The 6012-nt window shown below is 43.0% G+C and overlaps 1 long non-coding RNA gene across 1 annotated transcript; it reads left to right on the top strand.

Moving 5' to 3' along the window:
* The first annotated feature begins 137 nt into the window (after positions 1-137).
* Positions 138-4533, top strand: LOC124231924 (uncharacterized). Its single transcript, XR_006886723.1, has 2 exons — positions 138-2566; positions 2694-4533. It is a non-coding gene; the product is annotated as an uncharacterized LOC124231924 (long non-coding RNA).
* Positions 4534-6012: the final 1479 nt, after the last annotated feature.

Below are 6012 nucleotides of genomic sequence, written 5' to 3'. Positions count from 1 at the left end.
CCTCTTTTTGCTGAGGAAGACTGGCTCTGAGCTAACATCCATGCCCATCTTCTTCTACTTTATATGTGGGACACCTACCACAGCATGGTGTGCCAAGCAGTGCCATGTCCGCACCTGGGATCCGAACCGGCGAACCCCAGGCCGTTGAAGCAGAACGTGTGAACTTAACCACTGCGTCACCGCACCGGCCCTTCTCTGTCCCTTTTGCCCAACAGGAACATCAGTGTTCTGAAGAGAAGACTTCAGAATCCCTTTATCACCTGAGATTCAGTTGCAGTTTTGGAAATTTTCAAGCTCTACTGGAAGCTTGTACACAATATAGAAAGTGCCTTTTGAACAATTGCCACAACCTCTAAAATATTTGACATTTTCCTTCTCAAATCTGGTGCTGCTGCCTTCTCTGTTCTGCCACTGAAGGGCTTGCTTGCTCTAGTGCCCCTGTGAGCGTGCAGCGGCTCTGAGTGTGAGCAGAGCAGCAGCAGCCCTGGAGCCCGGCTGGATGCCGGTGCTGGCTGACCGCAGGCCTGAGTCAGAGCCCGAGGGGCGGGCTCAGCGCTCTGCTGGTGTCTCTGATGCACAGCAAAGCTTGAGAATCGCTGTGTTAGAGGAATATGGAGGCAGGACATGCCTAAGAAATAACATTGAGGGAATTTCAGTATGAAGTATGCCTTCTGCATAAAAACAGTAACACAGCGATTTTTTTTTTCATTTAACTCCATTGCTTTGAGAAATGTTTCTGACGTGGGTGGGGAGTGTGTCACGGGCTGACTTGTCTATTTTTCTGCACTGTGTTCTTGGTGAGTTGACTCACAAGATGCTAAAAGTAGACCACATTCAGAATTCAACTCTGTGCGTTTTCTCCAGCTTTGAATTGATTGTGTACAGGTACAGTTTTAGCTGATGCTAATGCTGATGAATGTGCTTTCTTCGTGTCTCCCAGCACTTCAGTTCATCTTCCCTAGGCTGGTCTCATCTCACATTGTGTTCTGTCTTACAAATGCCATGGAGCACAAAGCTGTGCACACCAGGATGCAGGAAATGTATTATCTACTGATGAGCCAGATGAATAAGAATTGTTTAAAGTTCCTTAAAATGATGGTATCGTATTTGGACTTTAATATTGTCTCCAAATGTGACTTTGTTCTCACATTTATTCAGACTTCAGACCCAGTCACAATGACAAGGACGTGGGTTCCATAGCTGAAGAGAAATGGGATCTGCTGTAGAAGTCTGTGAGGTTTTTCAGTAACAAAATGCCTCTGTTCGTGCTGTGGAAGGAAGTTAGCGACGCTTTTGCAGATACGGCGGGTCAAACACCTGGGGACAGGAGGTCACCAGTGACCTGACAGTTGCAATCCTTTCCTGTGTGTTAGGAGTAGGTGGTTAAATACGCCCCTCTCTCACCCACGTGCCGTCGTCTCCTGAGCGCTTGGCTTTCGTTTCCTCCCTTGACGTGTGCTGGAGCTGCACACACGTTTCTGAACATCGTTCGGCTTCTAGTCACTTTTGAGCTTGTCATCCGTGAAAGTGTGGGGTGTGCATTGATTGTCTTGAGGAGCCGAGCAGGGTCAGCACCTCTGGCCGAGGCACTGTTAGTAAGTCGCCAGCTAAGAGTGAGACCTGACCTCCTTCCTTCTGTTTCCATGCCTGCCTTAGAAATTAGTTGTTCTTGGCTGCATGGGTGAGGCGACTTCTTAGTCTGTTTTTAGCTTTTTTCTTGGGCAGGTAGGGAGAGCTTATTTATCTGTTGGGTTTCGGGGGCATGAACGTATCTAAATATGTCATTACCATTTGCTCCTTGGGGGCGGGCACAGAACAGGCTATCTCTTGAGAACTTTGTCTTCCCTGGTGCTGCTGAATTCCAGGAGAAACAGAACGGTGCTTTGACACCGGAAAAGGGATTGGGAAATAGGTAACATTTAAGAACTGAACCAGCACATGATTTATGCGGTCTGAATTCCAAAACACCCCAAAAATTGAAATTTTGAGTTTTTGTTTCAGAGGGAGGAGAAATGATTTAAGCCTGGATTTTTGGATGAACTCTTTCACATGCCTTTTCTGCCTAATGCTTTTCTACGAATAATGTCAACACTTAAGTATCTTCTGTGTTCTTTTTGTGGTATTTAATATTATATATTCTTCAGTAGTTTATGCTTCTCCCTGTGTATGAACTTATGTACATTCTTGAGTGACTCTAGCTCAAGAAGTTTTACTGTACTTTGTAGAATTGGATGATATGGAGAAATGTCACTCCATTCAGATACCCAAGTTTTGGGTGGTGACCCGAGTCATGACATGAGGATCACATCACCAGAGAGAATGTGACAAAGGTTAATTTGTAAATTATGCCACTTGTTGCTTGTTCATATGCTTCTGGTCATCAAAGACAATGTCGTGACACTGCAAATGTGCTGTCTGTGGCTAATGTGGTTTGTTTTCATTCCTTAGGTGCAGCTATCTTCTTTGAATTCAAACACTACAAGCCTAAAAAACGGTTTACCAGCACCAAATGTTTTGCTTTCATGGAGATGGATGAAATTAAACCTGGGCCAATTGTAATAGAACTGTAAGTGACACACAGTAGGAAATTAGCTCTAACTGAGTGGTGACTAGTGTTTCTTCTTAGTATGTGACCTCCAAATAGATCAATCATCAAAGGATTTGAAACAGTGGTTTTTCTATTGTGCTTACAGATACAAGAAGCCCACTGACTTTAAAAGGAAGAAATTGCAGTTATTGACCAAGAAACCACTTTATCTTCATCTACATCAAACTTTGCACAAGGAATGATCCTGACCTGACTAACCTGGAACTTCTGTGAACTTCACCACTTGGTAGAAAGCATCATAGCTCTGTGTAGCGTATTCACCTTTCGACAGGCAGGAAGCGAGCCGTACCCATGCCAGGAGGCCGGAGGGGGTCCGTTGCACAGCTGTACCACAGAATTCAAAGTCCAGCACATCACTGACATCTAAGACTCCTTTGAATACAGGCTTCTTGTAGATTTTGAAACATGTTTTTACTTTTCTATTAATTGTGCAATTAATAGTCACTTTTCTAATTTACCACTGCTCCTGCCCTGCTTCCTGGAACAACACTGTTGTGGGTAGGATGTGCTCCTCTTCAGAATTAATACAGCAATAAGAATGTGCTCAAGTTTACACATCTGTTCACTTCTGCGCCAATATGCTCTTTTGGTTTTTTTGATGAATGTCAAACTTGGGGCTGATGTGGGTAGGATAGGATGGCTGCTTGGAGAGGAATGGGGCCGATGGTGCCACCCCAGGTCCGTCTGGGAATTTATAGGCTGCTCCTCAGAGGCCTAAATGCACCTGATCTCATGGTTTTCCTGCTAAGCATAGAGTGCCTTGGCCAGAGCAGTGTCCCAGATGGGACTGTTTCCAGGTGGGAGCTCAGATTTTTCCCGGTGACCCGACTGTTTTTCTGAAAGTGAGCATATTTTCAGTCGTGTTGATTAGCTGTCCTTCTACGTCACATTGTTACTCTTTCTGATGGTGATTCTAGGGTTAGCGATGGAACCATCTCAGAATAATTACAAATTTGCAGATGGGTTTATACTGTCTTTTAAATCATGTACTCTAAAAATAATTCGAGTCAGATGCTAACAAGATACTGCAGGAATCACTGCTGTTTTTCTGACAACTGATTGTGAAACCTTAAAACCTGCATAACTCTCTTAGAGTGATGAGTATGCAAAATCTGGAGATACTCTATTTTTTTTTATATAGGTAGATAGGATTGCCATTTATTTCCTATTTAGATATATTGACATTCATCCATATGGAAATATGCAGGTCATTAGCTTATTATAATTTGACTATTTACATTACTTTTGACTTAATGGGGCATAAATAAAACTTTCATAGTACACACAGGTGGATATTTGATACACAGAACATTAAGATTTGGGGTGGGCTTTCTGTGGGTTAGATGTAGAGCCCACATATTAATACTCATTATTTTAAATGACCAATGCTAGCAGGAGAATGCAGTGCCAGTACTTGGCCTATTTTTAAACTAGTGTAATAACCCTAGTCATACCGTTCAGTACGTTTGCTTTTTAAAATAAGTAACCACGAGTAAGTTGTTCTAGCCCTTGCTCTTCAGGAGATCTAGCCTTTCAGTTGTCTGTGAGGTCAGTTCTGTTTATTAAGATGGATATTAAAAACTCTAGGAGCCTGAAAGCATTCTCAACCAAATTTAGTCTTGTCTCTCACCTTGATTAGATTTCATTCCAAAAGGATTCAATCCACAATAGCTGGCGAGGATGAAGCATTTGCCTTAATAAATTGCTTGGTTGTTCACTCAACTCTTAGACTGAGTTGTCAGCCCCCAGATTGTAAGCTCCTCAAGGGGCAAGAACCCCGTTTTCTCCATGTCATGTAAATTTCCTCAGGTGCTTGGCAGCACTCTGTACCCTGTGGAGTACTCAGTACCTTTTGTTTGATGTTGCTGACGAGACCTAAAAAATAATCCCTTAAAGAACCTACTATTAAAATGTAGCAAAACTGACTGTTCTTTCTCTTTTCTTGTGGACTCGTAAGCCACGTCTGTCAGTGATCATTTATATGAAGCAGCATGTGCTATCGTCCACAATGTATGGTTTCCATGAACTACAGATGCCTTTCATCCGTATTGTTAGTGACCCTGTGGACAGCAGAGTGGAACACTGCCCGGTCTTTTGCGCCATTCTCTCCCCCCAAGTGCTCTATCAGACAGTGCTAGTGCTACACTGCTATTCACAGGGTTTTCATGGCTGATTTTCAGAAGCGGGTGGCCAGGTCCTTCCTCCTAGTCTGTCTAGTCTGGAAGCTCTGCTGAAATCAGTCTACCATGGGTGACCCTGCTGGTAGTTGAAATCCTGGTAGCATAGCTTTCAGCATCACAGCAACACGCAGCCGCCACAGTATGACGACCGACAGGTAACAAACCCAGGCCGTGGTGGTGAGAGCATGGCATCTTAACCACCAGGGCTGGCTTCATCAGTACTCAAGAAGCTCAAATTGAACACTGTGTGATTAGCTTATCTTTAATTCAGACCTGAACGAAACGACGAGTGATTGTCTTGAAGCAGTGGACACAGAATACTCCACATCCCACAGATTGTTTACTTTCCGTTGGAACAAACCAGCCATTGAACAATAACCACAACTATAGCAGGAATGTTGTTAGGCCAAAACATTGTTCCTTCGTAAATGAGATGCTTTTAGCAACTAAGCCCTGAAATGCAATTAGCTGTAAACGACTTCTGAAATAGATGTGACTTTTGAGATGGCCGAGTCGGATGGAGCTGAAGGCTGATGCCCCGGCACCTTCTGCCTACGGGCAGCTTGCCTGGGCTCTGCTGCAGACGTGGTGCAGAGGCTCAGAGCGGCGGCGCTTACAGCAGGTTCAGAACTGCTCAGGGACGCGACTCTGCACTTCTCTACAACTTAATCATGTTTCCATAATATGATACAGAATAAACACCAAAAAAAGATTGAGGTAAAAATGACCCGCTTTGATTTAAAATAGATTTAATTTACCTTTCCTACTTACTTTCCTCGTTGGTATAATCTATATTTAAATGCTATTGAAAATTAGAAATGATATTGACTTGATCATTATTTTGTGTCTGAAGAGACTGATATAGTCAAAAGTTGTATTTGTGATTTAATCTTATTTTACATGGTTAAAAGTAACCTCTGCTACTAACTATGGAGTTTTCCTCTTAAATTTCTTCTACTCTTGATGTGAAGTGGACGGACATATAGACGGAATTCTCTTCCTTTTTTCCTTCTATTTCTTATGAATTTTTAAAGTCATCTTTGTTCAAAGATCCTTATCTTTCTAAAGTGCTGTCTTTTACTAGGTTATATGAAGACCTGTCGTTTCACAGTGCAGGCTTTGCTTTTTGCAGGGCATTCTTAGTGGACTAAATAAAGCTGTGACAAGCCGTGGTCGAGGTGTCAGTGACATCATTCCATCACAGAACTGCAGAGGCTGGGAGAG

The sequence above is a fragment of the Equus quagga genome, unplaced genomic scaffold (genome assembly GCF_021613505.1).
Source record: "Equus quagga isolate Etosha38 unplaced genomic scaffold, UCLA_HA_Equagga_1.0 HiC_scaffold_12162_RagTag, whole genome shotgun sequence".
NCBI lineage: Eukaryota > Metazoa > Chordata > Mammalia > Perissodactyla > Equidae > Equus > Equus quagga.
The sequence above is the reverse complement of the archived record's forward strand: the minus strand, read 5'-3'. Positions and strand labels throughout refer to the sequence as shown.